Source organism: Patagioenas fasciata, chromosome 20 (assembly GCF_037038585.1).
Source record: "Patagioenas fasciata isolate bPatFas1 chromosome 20, bPatFas1.hap1, whole genome shotgun sequence".
Taxonomy (NCBI): Eukaryota; Metazoa; Chordata; class Aves; order Columbiformes; family Columbidae; genus Patagioenas; species Patagioenas fasciata.
Window position 1 is genome coordinate 2,853,978 of NC_092539.1, and position 15,949 is coordinate 2,869,926.

At 50.7% G+C, this 15,949-nt stretch overlaps 1 protein-coding gene across 7 annotated transcripts in view; it reads left to right on the forward strand.

Moving 5' to 3' along the window:
* The window catches only part of LOC136110356 (discoidin domain-containing receptor 2-like), a 57,466-nt gene that overhangs the window by 7,968 nt on the left and 33,549 nt on the right, over nt 1–15,949 (forward strand). The window contains exons 1-2 of one of the 7 annotated variants that reach the window (XM_071817506.1): nt 7,767–7,966; nt 8,745–8,812. The exons of 3 other annotated variants lie outside the window; for them this stretch is intronic. The gene's annotated coding sequence lies outside the window, so the exon portion shown is untranslated. Of the gene's footprint in view, nt 1–7,766; nt 7,967–8,744; nt 8,813–15,949 lie in introns of those variants that run through there. 3 more of the 7 variants (XM_071817507.1, XM_065853683.2, XM_065853684.2) reach the window with 3 other exon arrangements.

The following is a 15,949-nucleotide window of genomic DNA, read 5'->3' on the forward strand; positions in this document are numbered from 1 at the left end:
GTAGGGCAAGGGGTAATGGGTTTAAGCTGGAACATAAGAGGTTCCACTTAAACTTGAGAAGCAACTTCTTCCTGGTGAGGGTGGCAGAGCCTGGCCCAGGCTGCCCAGGGGGGTTGTGGAGTCTCCTTCTCTGCAGACATTCAAACCCGCCTGGACACCTTCCTGTGGAACCTCAGCTGGGTGTTCCTGCTCCATGGGGGGATTGCACTGGATGAGCTTTACAGGTCCTTTCCAATCCCTAGCATTCTATGATTCTATGAATGGCACTGATGGCACTTTCTCTGGTGTCCCTTGCCCCTCTCTCGGGGTCTCAGCGTCCCCATCACCCTTCAGACAGAGCACCTTGTGCTGCCTTCTCCCCGAGGACTGAACCACCAGTGATCAGATGTGGTTCAGTGTCTGCTGCGGCATTTTTTTGGCCTCGTCCCAGCACTGGAAGGACACCAAATAGCAGCAGTGCTTCTGAGACCTCCCTAGAGGGAAGACTTCTAGTGGGAAATGATTTTTCTAGTTGCTTCTAATGTCTTGAGAGCTATTGGCTGTCTTGCTTTTAACCTGTATTCTTGGAATTATTGCAAGCTTTTGTCTTTGAATGCGTAGCTGAAGTTAAACGCCAAAAAGAAATCTCGTGTGACGGGTGTTAATTTGTGCGAGGACAGTCTGACGCGGTGTACTGACCCTGTTTGAGACCCGTGCAGTGTATCAAGTCACAGGCACTGGTACTCCAGTATTCCTGCCAGTACAGAATTAGCCCCGAGTGTGTCAGTGCCGACACCTTCATTAACCAAGCTTTTAATATAATCTAGAAAGATCCCTTCAGAGAAACTTGATGCGAGTCTTTCATAAAACCACTGGCAATCATTACTGTGCCTCCTTTCATTTGCTGTCATGGAGTGATGGAAATACTGGTTGAAAAGGACATCTGGAGATCTTCAGCCTGACCTCCTGCTTCAAGTGGGACTGTCTCCAGCGTGTGATTGACTCAGCCGTGGCTTTGTCTGGCCAAGTCTTGCAAACGTCCGGGGATGGAGCAGCGTACCATACCGGATCAGCTTTTATTTGCTTTTGCTTGAGAGTCGTACCTAGTGAACCACCTTTTAGTGTGGGTCATGTATCTGGGTTTGAATTACCTCATCCTGCAGGTTGAAAAACATTCGAGTGAACTCTTAGGAAATGTCCCAGTAGGGCTAGTAGTGTAATGGATCTGCATCCTCCTGTCTTTTCCGTGCTAGTATGGGAAATATGAGCAGACCCTGGTGCTGTTTCTGCAGGAAAGGGCAGGGATCCTGTTAGGTGGTTTTCTCGTGGTTGCACGGGCTATTACAGGTGAAGCAGTGCTTGTAGGACGTGTCCTTTTGCTGGAGTGAGCACACGGGTGTTTTCCCCCCGGTATTAGCCATGGTGTTTGCCCAGATGAGAGCCAGGCTGGCCAGGAGGCGCAGGATGAGCACTCAGAGCATTCCTCGCCCCGAGGCCGAGTGTGGGATGGGTGCTGGCCAGGCTGAGCCCACACATACACAAGACACGTAGTTGCCTTTCATCTGCCAACCTCAGCCCCTCGCGGCGGGAGGAGAGGCTTTTCCACAGAGCCTGCTGCTTTTATTTCAGGGAAAAACACCAGGTCATGAGATGAGAGTGCCTGTCGGAGTGTACATCGTGGTCCTGAGCGTTAATGGGAGCAGAACAGCTCTCTGCATCAGAGAAGTAGGCTGGCCTTCAGGAGTGCCACGGGCTTCTGGGCACAGTGGGTGTCCGCGGAGGGTGCGTAGTCAGGCCAGAGCAGGGCCCTGCTGCTGCTGCTGCTGCTGCGGCTGGGCTGGGTGTCTGCAGACAAACTGCGGATTGCAACACCCATACGCTTGCTCTGGCCAGAAGGCCTTGCTTGGAAGGGAAATGGCTGAGATGCAAGGAGCTGCTGAGGAGTTGGAGGCTTCCCTGGCCAAGACCTCGTTGCTAGACTCCAATCTATCTGTGTCTCCTCATCTAACAGGGAGATTCAGCAATGATGTGCGTGCTTCACTGGTGCTGAAAATGAGAGCTGCCGTGGGCTGGTCGTCATCTCGTTGGCGCTGTCATCTGCTCTGGAGGTGGATGTTGTATCCTGTTAGAGTGCAAACCAGCCCTTGTCGGGGGCATCTGGTGGTGTGGAGCAAGCAGCGGTGTCCTTGAGTGGGTTACGAGGTGCCCTTTGCTGTCCTGCCTGGCTGAACTGTGTACCCGAGAGCACTCTCCTGCCTTTTGTTTCCATAGCAGACCCAGCAAAAAAGGCTGGGAGCTTGGGCTTCTGCAGTCTCCTGGCTATTTGAAGATGATCGTCCTTGCTGAGGAATCGAAGGAATGCGGTGCCTACTGTTGTCAGCTGCTCTCTATGCGCCAGCTTGGGCCGAAGGTGCAGAGGTCAGGGCAGGGGTCGGATGGCCGGAGGGTCCTGCGGCAGCTGTACAGACCTTCAGCGGTGTCAGCTGGGGGCTGGCAGCTCTTGTTTTCCCACCAGTTCTTATTTTTGCAGAGGTCTGTGTGCTTTGCAGGTGGAGGAGCTGTAGTGGTGTCACTGGCACAAGCTGAGCTCTACCTGTTTGGTGGGTCACTTGGTTCGGTGTCCCTTGCTGGGAAAAGCAAATGACTGGTGATGAATCTCTCCCTTGTCACGTGCTGTTGCTCCTCGCTGAAGCTTATAGCCAGGGCTTATGGTTTGCTTTGGCTTTCTGCTCATATTCTTCATGTCCCTGGAATAAAATCTCCAGTGAAGGAAGCTTTTCTCGGAGCTTGATTTGGAATTAATGCGCAGACATTGGTGTTCTCGGGTCCCCACAGCCTGTAGTTCTTGAGGTGAAATATGCAACACAGGTTCACCTGGGAAACGTCTGGGAGGGAGGACCAGATGTGGGGAAGCATCCCTGCAGGTGGGACGGCAGGGTTTGTCCCCAGCAGTCCTGGGACCCGTGCAGCTCTGCTTCTTGGAGCTCTCCTTACGCCACCTTCTTTGCTTCAGACTCATTACAGGGACGGGGGGCAGAAAGAGCTGCCCTGCTGCAGTGGTGGGTGAGGAACATGTGAAGGACAACGCTCAGGACATTAGATACTATCTAGTGCTTCAAGAGAAAGGTCAGCTTTGAAAGAGGCCTTGTGCCTGCTGAATATATGAACTGCTTCCAGGGATTAGATGTCAGAATTCCAGAGCAGAGGCTCACCTGGCTCACGGGAGTTGCGCTTTCCTTGGAGCTGTGACAGTTCTCATCTGCAGCGCTTGCTGTTGCGGGACACCAGAGGGTACTTGGCTCACAGTGCAGATAAGAGCAAGGCAGAGAGGCTGGAGACGTCCTGCTTGGGCAGGTCCCAGTGTCCAGGGACAGGGAGGGATGTCTGTTTGCAGATAATGGTTTTCTCTGCCCCTTTCTCACAATTGTGCCAGCAAAGATGGCCAGGGAGGGTGTTGACAAGCGTGTCCTTGCTGAGCGCTGCTCTGTGCCCGGAGTTTGTTCCTCGGCTGGATGACGTGTTCGCTGGGGCTTTGTCATTACAACAAGTAAAGCTAAATTGTTCTCGTTCCACTTGTTCTGACCTGGGGGTACAAGTTCTACTTTTCCTTCTCTCTGTTCTCCTCCCCATCTTTGGGGCAGCCCATGTGTAGCAGCTGAGACTGTGTTTAAAAGACAGGGCGAATGGGAGGCTGCTGCTGTTTGGACTTTTCCTGATAGTATTAAGGCTCTGAGTGAGATTTTGGGGTCTGGGGGTAGTTGTTGTTCCTCCATTGCCACCTCCCCAACTGTTCTCATCCCTGGGTGAGGGAACTGTGATGGCAAAGTGGTGCTGAGGCCTCTGCTCCCATGTCCCAGCAGGACAGGACTTCACTGAGCAGCTGCCCGTGCACCCAGAAACAAGCAGCTTGGCTCAGCTGCAGACTCCATCTGCTGGGACATGAGGATGTGTTTATCCCATGGCTGGCCCAGAGGTTGTGCTGGTTCTAGTGATTTAGGAAGCCGCTGAGGGGCAAATGAGACAGAGTACTGTGGGGGTATTTGCCCTCTTGAGAACTCGTCACCTCTTTTCAGAGCAGGAAAGGATTCCTTGGCATGGGGTGGGGGGTGTGTGGTGCTGCCCTTGCACCCTCTTGTGTCTCATACTGCTTGGGAGGCCTGTCCCACATCAGGTGTCTGTGTATGTCACCGTGGTGTCATCTCTGAGCCACCTTCTGTTACCCTGCAGTACAGCAGCTCATATGTAAGGGTGGTTTGGCGATATTTCTCAGGGAATGTCACACACATGTCCCAAACTTGCCCTCCCCACCACGCCAAGCTCTGCCCCGCTCCCCTCCTTCCCCAGGTTTACGGCTGGATTGCTGCGCGGTGGCAGGACGGCGCTGGCAGAGCCAGGCTGAGCAGGTGCTCCAGCTGGGGTGGGAGTGAGCGTGCTCTCACACTACGGGGAAGGATGGAAGAGCCCTGCAGGGTGTAAACAAAGCACTTGTACAGCAGGCTGCTGCGTTCCATCAAAAGCTCTTGGGAAGGTGAAGGTAGGAGTTGGCTTTCAGTGCCTCTCACTGAAATAATAAACTTGAATGCGTACAGGTCCAGCATCCTTAATGGGACTGTCCTGTGCTCGCCAGCTCCTGGTCCCTGCTTAGCCAGGGGCTGCTCAGGTGTGTCCTGGTCCTGTCCGACCGTGGGGCAGAGCCGCTGGAGAAGGTTGTGTGGCCTGGTGGCATCACTGGAGTGACCCTGTGCTGCTGCTGCAGGAGAGGCCTGGTGGAAAAAGCTCTTAGGTGGTATTTCAATTAGTTGTTTGTTTTCCTTATTCATACTTGGATATATATTCCCATATCGTTGTGGAGCAGGTCTGTGGCATGTCTCTCCTGACGTTTCTACAATGTATTTCTTTAGCTTTTCTTCCGCAAGAACCTTGTGCTCAGTGCAGAGGAGAGATCTGCTCAGAAGTTCAAGGCCATCATCAATCTTGAGCTGTTTGTCGTCTTGTCTTCGCCGTAGCATCAACATACTCCTCAGGGTTTGTTCATTTATTTCTCGCGGTGCCCCTGGGACAGCAAAGGGCAGCTTCTCAATTTCAGTGTGAACTGCTCACCACTTCATCACCCGTGAATTTCAGATTTCTGCCTTGCTGCTCAGACTCACCCAAGTTTAGGGGTTATTCTTAAACACTGGAAGAAAAAGTTGTTTTTTAAGCCTGTTAAAGCATGTCTGGGTTGTAAACAATCAACATTTTGTGAGACTGTTTCTTATCTCCTCTTAGAATGCTTTTGAAATATTTCTGGGATTCAGGATACCATACGGATGACTGAAAAACAGCCAAATTGCCTTGCGTTGGGATAAACAAGCTTTCGTGTCTAAATTTGTATATGGAATTTAGTGTCTGCTAACGGGCCTTAATCTATTAATTGGTCTGATATTTTCTTGGAGCCAGACACAATCTATTGGAGAAACTATAAAAATGCCAGCCCTGGACTGAGCTGGTTGTGCTCCCTCGCGTTCGGAAACCTGCTCATGCTGCAGAAAGCAAAACAGGGTCTGTTGATGTTATTTCTCGTCCTTTGAGATGACTTACTGGTCACATGTGCTGCTGTGAGGTCATTAGGAAGTCTCTCAAACACACCATCTGAGAAGTGATGATGCTATGGCAGAAGTATGCTCCCTCTGCAATGCGAGACGCAAAACTCTCTGAAGTGCTTTAGTTTGTAATAGCTCCGAGTGGGATTTGTTATTGTGCATATTTGGGCTCATTCCAGTGAAGAAAAAAAAAAAGAGGGCTGTTTTCGGCTTTGCTTTATGCCCAGATTGATTAGTGAGTGTATACCGTGGGATCGAGTTACATTTCAGAGGGCATCCAGCAGCGAGCCTGTTTCTGTGTTGAAGTGCTGAAGGCAGTGAGTCGAACTGCAAGGTCAGCAGTTTTCTAGCAGGGCTTTGTGCTGCTCCGGCACCGTCCTTCCCCAGGGGAAGGAGCTCCTCAAATCCATTTGCAAGCTGCACCGTTGCTCTGCCCAGTGCCGTGGGGAATGGGAAGCTTTCTCTAGACCCTTGATGTTGCTTCTGTGACCATACATCTGTTTTGATGCTTTTATTGATGTCCCCCCTGGGCTCCCTGTTCCTGGATGTCCAGAGGTACCTTCTGCCACAAGCTGCCCTGTGTCCTCCAAAGGGAATCCTTGCGATCCCAGCTCACCCCAGAGGCCTGTGATATGGCTTAACCGTTATGTTCACAGGGCAAGCATCCTTATTTTGGCAGGAGAATGCCCTTTTGGTGTGTTATCTGGATCAGGAACACCCTCTTGGAGTAGGGCTTCCCTAGCAGGGAGAGGTCTCATGTCTTTCCACCTCCACCCTATTGCTGGTCATGTGTTTTTTGTCCCAAACCGTCTATGCGCCTTAAGGGTTGTCCTGTCCTCTGAGCTGTTTAATGTGCTCAAGCATGGAAAAATTACCCAAAGGGAGGAATAGAGTAGATAGCTCTGTGTTCTTGGTACAGAGGTGGATTGTGTGGCTGAGATGGGGTAAGGAGGCAGGGAGGAAGATGGGAGCGAGGCAGCATCTGACTGCACGTATGACTGTGCCTTACAGCTCACAGCTGTGTTTTCCAGTTGGGACTTCGTGTGGGCACAATGTGATTCGTGTCTGCTTCCTTTTGTTCTTTTGGATCCCCAAAATACCCGCTGCTTCTCGTGATGCTTTGCTGCGATTGCTGCCGTGAAGCCTGGTGTAGAATGCGGGGGCTTTTGAGAATGGGTTGAATTGCTGCTGTGTCTGCTTCTCGGCCTCCTGCTGCAGAGTCCCTGTGAGTGTCACTGCTATACAACACCGGTGTCCCCGTCCCACCCTGGCACTGCTGTGCTGGCCCCAGGGGGACACTTACCCCGATAGGGTGTCCAAATGGGACATCACAGCCCTTCTCCGTGGGGTGCCCACAGCCTTCCAGCCCCCCCAGCCATGGCAATGTCTCCTGTGGCCCCATCTGCACCAGTCCTGCTTGTCCTGCCACCATGGAGCTTTAGCAATGTCACCTCTCTGTGAGGTTCTCACTGTCAACTTTGATAATTATCTCCCCCCCAAGTACCACCTTGTGGTATTGAGTTTTGTTGTCCCTCTGTATTCTAAGTGAAAAGGAAATGGATGTGGTGCCACGCAGCTGTCTAACAGCTGCATTTAGTGATCTTTGCTCCTGTGGGACCCCAGCCCAGGAAAGCAATAGGGGTGAGCGGTTGTGATGAACGTGCATTGAGACCCAATGTCACTGCTGGGCTCCCCCTCTCCCAGGAAAGGCTTTGGAAGCAAAAGCCCAAGTGTCTGAGAAATTCCCCGCTCTGCTCTTCAGTTGCAATAATCCCATCGGCTGGACTTAATTAATGACTAGTTCTGTATTGGGTTTTACCTTTCCCCCACGGACGACACAGGCTGGTGAAGGATGGGCATGAGGAGCATGGTGTGGTGATGCCTCTGCTGGGATGTTTCCTGCAAGCGCGGGCAGCTGCGTTGAACAAGAGGGTGCCAGCCGGCTCTGCCGGGGCCTGGCTCGCCCCTGGGACTACACGGGCCCTGCTTCCTGAGCAGGAGAGCTGCTTTATGTTGTGGTTTTACTAAATGAATTCAAAGCTTGGCCTTCCTCCAGGCAAAGTCTGGGCCAAGTGCCAGCAGAGCAGCCCCTGGGGAGAGCACTGGAGCAAGGAGGGGCCAACAGCAGGGAAGAGCGGAGGAATCCAAGAAGGCAGATTTGCCTAGAAAACAGCTCTGTTTCCATCTGCTGGGTCAGGAGTTGCTATAGGAACTGGGATGATAGAGGCAGGGCCATCTCCTGGGCCTGTGTGCGGAGGGAGGGAGGAGTTACTCAAGTTTGAACATATCATGTGTGCTGGTGGAAAGTTGCACGGAATGTCGAAACGACAGCCTGGCTCAACCTGTGGAGTTCAAAAGAGACATGGCAGTGGTTCCCTCTGCTCGGCAGGCCCCGGGCAAGGCAGGTATGGTTCTTCCAGCTTAAATCTGCTTTCAGTTCCCTGCCCAGCACGTTTCTGTCTTTGGCTAAAGCACGAACGCCTTTGTAAACTTGCTGGAAATGGAGGGGGGGTTTGTAGAGGTGGCAGCGCTGGGAGGCAAAGGCTTTTCCCCCTGGGCTGGGGGGGAGATGGTGGCTCTTTGTGCCCTGTTTTTGACGGCAGGGTTCCCAGCTCACTGGTGTTCCCCCAGCCTTGCGTGCCCGGGGCCCTCTGGGATCCGCCGGGTCTGTTGTTGGGTGGAAATGTGAAGCTGGATGGTGTCGTTCTCCGGGACAGAAGTGGTTTCTGAGGCTGTGGCTCTCCGGGAAAGCCCATGGTGGTTGAGCTCTCAGTCGGACGTGCTTGCTTGAACTGTTTCAGGGCTAGGGCTGAGTCAGATATGCAAAAACTGGCCCTGGCAGCGAGTTGCTTGTGAACGGTGGGAAAGTGGGGGGGGACACACTCCGGCCTCAGAGCCCCGGCAGCCCCTGCCCCATGTGAGTGTTAGGTCTGCGTGTCGCCTGCGTTCGCTCCCCTGTTTTCCTGAGATGCAGACCTCCCCGTCCCCTCCTGATGCACCTACTGCCATTTTTGTCGCTGTCAGACTTTCCCGGACCCACATCCAGCCTAAAACACAGGAGTGTGGGTACACAGGAAGCTGTTCCTGAGAATCCTTGTAGTCAGGGTTAACCACTGGGCTCTCCAGTAGCAGCCCTTCCAGCTAAACTCTGATTATTTCCCCAGTAAACCCATTCTTTTTCAGGTGCTGAGAACTTTCCAAAATAGCCATGTTTCCACCAGAGCGTTCCAGGGTCGCTCGCTGCTCCGCAGGTATTTATTTAATAGGTTTGGCTGAAATTTCATCTGCCCTTTTTGTGTCACGGAGGATAATCTCCGCTTAAAAAAAGAAGTGGGTAGTCTTGTTTCTGTGTTTGAGAAGCTGCACAATAAGCTGCTGAAAACTGCAATGTGATCTCTCTCCACAGACGTGAAGCTTGCCAAACCGGATTAGATCACAGCCCACCTACCCGGGCACCCGTCCTATCTCGGGCAGCGGCCGCTTGGCACATTGCGCATGAAAATCCCAGAGCTCGAATGCAGGCAAATGTGGAATAACCTGCCTGTGCAGGAGATAACTTTCTGATCACATTAATTACTGCTTTGCTTATGCCTGCTTGGATGAACATTTATAGCCGGTGTACTCTTTCTTTTACTCTGCTAATGGAATCGCAGATGTTCTTATTATGTAAATCCACTTCCAATATTTTATGGAATTACTCCCACGTTGCTCTGTGGCAATATGTCCCAGAGGCTTAATATGCATGGTATGCCGTGGAATTTCATTTCCTCTGTTTTAATTTGTTGTTTTTTAATTTCAGTTCATTTTCGGTATGGAAAAGAGGTAAATGGGATCCTTTTCTTGGTTTAGGTGTCATTATTTTACGTATTTCTTTTTTCCCCTCGTGTCTCCTGTTTCTCTTTGCCATAAACAATCCCAGGATTTTCCTGCAGCTACCTGCCTTCTGTGTAATGCTAAATCTCATTACTTCTCTGTTTGCTGCTCTGTCTTGAGAAAATTTGATCAGAATTGGCCATTCTGGCTTTCCATAGCTGCAAAATGCTGCTAGAGCCTTTTCAGTGTTCTTGTCTTTGTTTATAAGCAAACCATCTGATTTGTTTGTTTGAAATACATTGTGGTAAGCAAAACATTCTCGGAACTGTCTGTAGTCATGCTGGGTATTTTGCTGGACTGTTTAGGCAATAGAAACTTTGTATATGAGGAGTTAAGTTTTTATCTTGTGGAGTTGTCCTGGTAGATGGTAAAGCCAGCAGGACGTGGTGAGACCTGCCTGGAAATCCTCGCTGGAGCCTCCGGGCTCGATGCAGCAATTTCAGCTGATCCGTGAGCGCTGCCGCTCGCTGCTCCCACCTTTGCCAGGCACTTCATAAATTAAACTCTAAAACCACTTTCTGTAGTAAACAAAGCTTGCTCAAGCGGAGTGGAGCAGCCGTGCGTACCCGGGTTTTGCTTTCCCGGTTGTGCTGAGCCCCTGAAGAACCGATTATAACTTTTCCTTCTTTCTGATGTTGGAAAACAATTCCTGTAGTTTGGTATCTTTTTGTACATGCGTGGCATGGCTTTTCGCACTTATATACTCTTTTTGGGTACGGTTACAGCAGAGCCAGTAATGCTCCTTGAGCTGAGGGCAAAGTCCACATTCCAGCGACAGGTGCATTGAAGTTTTCTTTTATGAACATGAAGACACATTTTACAAAACTCATAAAACATAGCGTTTTGGTAGTATCAGCATTTCTGTGGTGGTTTGGAAAGTAGATTACCAGCTAAATTAGTAGATGTTCCAAAACCAGTGTTTCTGGTTTGATTTTGCACTGAACCATCTCTTGGAGGTTGGTTTCTAGCCTTGCACACCCAGCAGCGTCTCAGCTTGGTGCTGGGTGCTGCCGGACGTGGCTTTGCTTCCCTTTGCAAAGACTCTGTCCCAGTAATCGTGTTGTATCTTTTAAAAAGAATCCCCTAGGAACATTTTTGCAACAACAAGTTATAGATAAGCAGCTGTTACTCTATAAACGAGGTAGGTAAGCGATTAATAAGATGACCAAATATATCTTGGGGCAGTGAGAAATATTGTCGTATCTCTATAACAAAATAAACTTCATCAGTAGTGTTTATATTGTTGGGAAAGATTAAAAACCCCCTGAACTGATGGCTAATAACAATACTGAGGAGTAAAGCGTTTCATGTGTTTGGGGAGGAGCTGGATGATGTACTCTGCTTTGATATCCTCATAAAGTACTTTCCATTGCACTGGTAACAAGGGAGGGTGTTAAATACAAGATAACTCTTTAAAGTCTTTGAAACTTGACCAAGATTGGGAACCTGTCTGTTTAAAACAAACTGGCAAAGCGGCTTTTTGAATCCTGGCTGCTGCTGTGTGATAAATCTGGGAAGACCGAAGGAGTTCCAGAGGTTTGGAAAACATAAATGTAGTGGCAATGTTTTAAAATAGAGGAGGAGCAGGGAACCAACAGGCGCTTGAGACTGACCTGCAGCAAGAGGGAAGCTGGTGCATTAGTAAATCAGTGTCACATTAAAAAAAGAACACACTCGGTGATCCATGTGCTCTGATGGAAAGCAGATCGCGTCTGAGAAGTCTTCAGATTGTGGTTTTTAATGAGATTCCTGTACCGGTTGCCAGAAGTAAGTGTGGTGACATCGTATACCTGGATCCTGACTGAGTTCCCTCCTGTTGACCCGACACTGCTGTTCCCGGGAGGCTGCAGAGGTTCTGGTGGGAGCAGGACACGTTGGGTCCCCTTGCCCTGGGCAGGGTCTCATCCGTCGTGCTCTGCTGGGGTGACCGCGGCTCCGAGCTGAGAAACACCCTCCTGAGCAGTTTCGGTGGTGTCTGGTCTTTATTTGCTGTTAACGTCACCAGTCCCTGCCCTCTCACTGTGGCAGTGTCTCCGTTTCCAGTTCACTGATCAGTACTACGTTGAATAAGTTGATTTAGAAAGTGCCACCTGATACCTCTCGAAAATAGTTACTGGGGGAATGTGATGCACGCGGTCCCTAAAGAGAGGGCCATGGAGCAGCGCTCCAGCCATGCTCCGGCATTGGTAGGGGACAAACTGGGGTGTTCCCTGGTTTGGCTGTGAAGAAGCTGGTGGAATTCACCGCAAAATCCAGGCAGAGCTGAGCCGCTGCCGGACGGAGCCTCGGCCTCGCGAGCTGGGTCCTGGGCAAAAATATTAAGTAACTTCATAAAGAAATTTGGCTTCGTTAAGGAGGTTGGTGGAACCAGAGTTGTTGTTTGGAACAAGCGAAGGCATTGGGATGTATAAGAGCAGGTTATCAAGGTGACAGAAACAGGCTCCTTACTGGTGTGCGTGGCAGGAAGGTTGACAGCGATCATGGACCGAAAGGACAGGAGGTTCTGCTTTGGCGTAAGGAGGGGTGAAGTGTTCCCTCTGCAGACAGTCAAGCAGTGGAAGTTTGTCTGAAGAAGTGGGGGAGCCTCTGTCCCTGGAGGTTTTTAAGCCCCCGCTGGACAAAATCCCACGCAGGCTGCTCTGAAATTGGTGCTAACCCTGTGTTGAGCAGGAGGTGGGATTAGATGCTCTCCTGAGGATCTCCTCCAGCCCCAATAATTCTGTGACTCAGTAACCTGATCTCCTTCTGAATGCAAGTTTGCGTACAGTTAAGTAAAAGGCTATGGTGGAGCCCCTTGAGAGCTGGCGGGGGAGGAAGGTGGTTTAGATTGAGTGTTCCTAATACCCCATCTGTCATCTGTGTGGTTAACATGTCACATAGATGGTTGCTACGTGAGACTCTCGCAGCGGGAGGTTGTAGGTCTTGAGAGAACTATTGCTAACTCGTAGTTCATATGTTTTGAGGATAATTTAAAAACTAAAAGTAAACACCCTCAAAAAAAAAAGGCAAAGCTTGGGAGGGGACGCCAGTGTAAGGAATAGAGTGAGAATATCTATGTTCCAGGTGCTCTGTAGTGGCCATTCTGCGTGGGAAGGGAGCTCTGGTTGGGGACAGTGATCACTGCTGCTTGGGCAAGGAGAGGGGAGATAATCAGAGCTTTTCATCTGTTCGTACCTGTCCTGCTGCCAGTTCTGCCCCTGGGCACCATCTGTTGTACAGAAACAGGACTGGAGCCTGCAGGCCGCTCCTCACTGGAGGGACCTGGATGTCGGAGAGCTTGCTGGGGCGCAGCGAGGCTTCCCCTGGGTTTAGGTTTGGGATTCCTGGGGGACAGCATGTGTTTATGTCCCCTGTAGTGTCACCATGTCTCTGGTGACTTGCCTGGGTCATCGAAGCCCCTCCAGGGTCCCCAGCTGAGATAAGCAGGGGTACCCCCACCCCAGGGTCGCTGAGGAAGGGGAGCTGTGGTTTTTGGAGTAGCCGAGCTAAGCAGCACCCATTGTTAGTACAGCGAATTGCATTTCCTTATTTTTGGCTTCGCCTTTCTAATGGTTTCTAATTTGGACCTGGTTACTTTGGTGGATTAAATGACATTTATTCATTTATCCCTCAGTCTGGTTTTGTGACAAGGGTACTCTGTGCAGTTTCACAAACTGAGGACACCCCACTGCTGGGTGAAAATGCTGGAGGATTTGTGGGTCTCCAGCTCCTTTCCAAAACCCCCCCCGCCTCTGTCCGGGCTGTAGGTAACGCTGCTGTGTGCTGGGGTCCACGGGCTGAGCCTTCTCCCGGTGTTAAATGGCTGTGTCATGGGGGACTGCAATGCTCTTTTTCTCCTAAAATCCAGCAAGAGTGAGGTGTCACTTTTTTCATAGTAGCCCCATTAGATATTTGGCTACACCATGGAAAAGGAGGTTCAGACCCTTCTCATCCTCAGGGCAGGCCTGTCACCCACCCCTCGAGGGTGACCACAACGTTGATACCCCCAGGCCTCACTGTCCCCATTCTTCTGCCACTGCCTCACACCAGCTCTGTGGTGTCCCTGTCCCCACCCCATGTGCTATTCCCACATGTTGTGGTCCCTTTCTTAACCCCCTGTGGTTTTTTGTATCCCCTGTGGTGACAGTTCTCCTAATGCCACCTCAAAGATCATGCCGGAGCCTATTTCAGTCTCACTTTTCCTGTTGCTGTGTCTTAGCTCTCTCATGCATCTTAACCCAACCCTTCCACCTAAAATCTGGTTGCTTTTATCTGTGCAGACATCACTTGGTGTTGTCACCATTCCTGCCCTATGTCCCCAGCCACGTTGCTGACATTGCCTTGGGTTTATGGTCTCTTTCTGGCCATCTCTGTTGGTTCCCATATTGGAGAACTCCTGTTGCAGCCTCGTGCTTCGTGCCAGGATCTTGCCTTGGTGTGAGGTTGGTGTCCCCATGCACTTCTCGCATGATGCGAGACGAGTGGCAAAGGTGGAGTCTTTGATGGTAAATAGGGATGTTTAGGGAGGGTATGACTGGCGCGTAAAAGCCCTCTTAAAAACCAAAATTGATACCAGCAGCAAGAAGTATTTGAATTATAAACTAAGCAAAATGCTTGAAGAAGTGATCAGAATCCCTTCTACCAAGTGTCTTCATCAGCAAATTGTTTGGTCCAACCTGGAGCTACGTGGGCTCCAGAGGAAGATTGCTGGTTGTGGGGTATCTCAGATTAATTCTGAAGCAAAGAGAAATGTTCCACCATCATTCTGGAGCCAGAAAAATTGAAATCCTGCTTTCCAGCCTCTATTTCTTCAGGCTTCAGATATTGTCCCAATTCATAGCTTTGCTGTTTCCTCCTTGAATTCCGTTAGGAGTACTAGGAGGCACCATCCAGTCCTCTGGCTGTTCCTGAACCCCTTCTGAGGATTTAGGATAGATCCTCTTGTAATACGTTCAGAGTGCATCATAGACACGGCTACGAGCCTTGATCATGACCGTGGAGTTTCTTGGCGCGACGCTGGACATCTGTAATGGGATTCCTGCAGCAAACCCGAAGGTCCCGCTCCGAGGTAACGATCTGCGAAGGAACCAGTTAAAACAAATGCCTGTTTCGCTTGGGATCTAGAGAGGCTTGCAAACGTGCCAGACCTCCGTAATGGATCTCTGGAGGGAGAACAGTACCTGGAGGAGCTCCAAGTCCCACCTTCTCCATGCGCATCACTACAGAGCGGCTCCCTCCTGCGCCCGGCTCGCTGCGCTGGGGACAGCGCTGGGTCACAGCAAGCGTTTCCCTGCTGAGAGCTGCGTTGGCTTTTAGACGTGGTATCTGCTGGGTGTATTGGGAAAAAACCCTGCCCTCTTTTGCGTCTCTTACTGAGTTTTTCAGCAACTAGATAGGGGTTTTTTTCCGCTCTCACAGTGATTGTAACAGGATTTTATTCTCCTGCAGCCAGCTGTTAGCAATTAGCAACTTGATCCATTCAGTCCTGAGAACAGAGTTTAACACTTTCTTGCCTCTGTGAGGATGTCTCTAACCCTGTTTTTGCTTGTTTTGGGCTCGCGCTGTAGTTTTGGCACTTTCCATGTATGTGTGGGCAGGTCAGGAAGAAAGGCCTGAGTACGGCAGGGGCTCCAATGCAGCTGGAGGACCTACAAAAAATATCGAGTTGTCTACCTGGAAAAAAATCATTGGGAAGATGATTTCCAAGCAGTTTGTACAGAGACTTGTATTTAGTGGTATATTCCAGTATGTTCTAGCAGTGGGAGGTATGCAGTTTGGGAATCCAGTCTACTACTAGCTGAGATTTAGATTCAGCAGAAATCAAGATCCGTTGTTCTTCAAACAGTGATTTCCGGCAGGACAAGCTCCAGAGTGGTGCTGAGGCTCCTCTAAATGATGAGATGGGAGAGAAAAGCACTCTTGGTGTCCTTGCTCGGGGGAACAGCAGCTGCTCTAAGAGCACTAGAAGGTAAGAAAGGGCTGTTTGCCCTCTCCAGGGACTCCCAAAGATGCACTTTGTTGGTCCAGGACTGGGGACCAAGTGTGGTGGGAAGAGCAAACCCAGCCCAGCCTGAGCCCAGCTGCCTGGGGCTGAGCTGCTGGAAATAGTTCATCACCCTCACATACAAAGGTGACAATTTGTTTCGCTCAAGTGTGGCCACCTGGGAATGATGAGGCCTTTTAGGTTCCCTTTGTCATCAGTGGAGACAGACACATCCCGAGAGGATTCATCCTGCTCATCTTAGACACTCTTTAGGCAAGGGTCAAATTCAATGCCAGCTTCAGGCACAGAGCTGCAGACAGGAGAGCTCTGGAGCCAGCTCTGGCTTCCTTTCCTCTCCTGGGGGCCAGCTTGGCCTCTACAGCCACATCTTCCAGTTTTGGCTTCCGGTTTCTCCAAGCCATGCTGGTTTTGCCTGACCTGCTGAGCTCTGTGCACCCATCAAGGCCTGGGAAGCTCCCAGTTCTCAGGGCGCTGCTGCAGCCTCAGGACCACACCAGCCCTCTGGTGCTGGGTGCTGGTTCCATGGCAGGAG